At 37.2% G+C, this 639-nt stretch overlaps 1 non-coding gene across 1 annotated transcript; it reads left to right on the plus strand.

The window, feature by feature from the left end:
- The first annotated feature begins 219 nt into the window (after positions 1–219).
- On the plus strand, positions 220–316 carry LOC113307303. The gene has a single exon (XR_003339093.1). It is a non-coding gene; the product is annotated as a small nucleolar RNA Z43 (small nucleolar RNA).
- The last annotated feature ends 323 nt before the right edge of the window (positions 317–639 follow it).

Raw genomic sequence — 639 nt, forward strand, 5'->3', positions numbered from 1 at the left:
AAATAATATGCAGTCATTTGATCAACATTCTTAGATGGCCAAAAAAACAGTTTTTCTGAAATGTCAATAAGGTTAAATGCTTTAGTAAAAGAGGAGCCTCAAACATGATTCAAGTGAGAGAACCATACTTCCGTTTCACTAACATGTATTGTACCCCACTGATTATACCCTCAGTGACCACTGTTGAGTCTAGCTAATGCACCTCACTGTTGGGGGATTTGACAATGACGATATTGTAATGGTCTCGTTCGTCGTAATGGCTGTTAATCATGGCCTTGCTGACCACTCTATATATCACCACCCATATTCTGAGTTGAATCCCCAAATCAAAAGAAAAAGAAAAAAAATGTAATTGAGAATTGCAGGCTTTGTAGCTGGTCCTGTTTGCCAGTAGTTACTTAGTTTATCATCAAAGTTACCGTAAGCCTTAGGCCCATCAACAACGGCCCAAAGAGTTTTATTTATTTTTGATTAATTTGGATAATGAAGATGAAACAAAATTTAAACAAATGGGTATGGTGAAATCTTGATTGTGGTCAGGACTCCAGGGAATTTCCAAATTTTCTTTTTAATGAAATCGTACCCGACAACTGTACTTATATGTTGTCTATATGGACCGAGCCTGAAAACCACCACCCT

This window comes from Papaver somniferum, chromosome 8, assembly GCF_003573695.1.
Source record: "Papaver somniferum cultivar HN1 chromosome 8, ASM357369v1, whole genome shotgun sequence".
NCBI classification, from domain to species: Eukaryota; Viridiplantae; Streptophyta; class Magnoliopsida; order Ranunculales; family Papaveraceae; genus Papaver; species Papaver somniferum.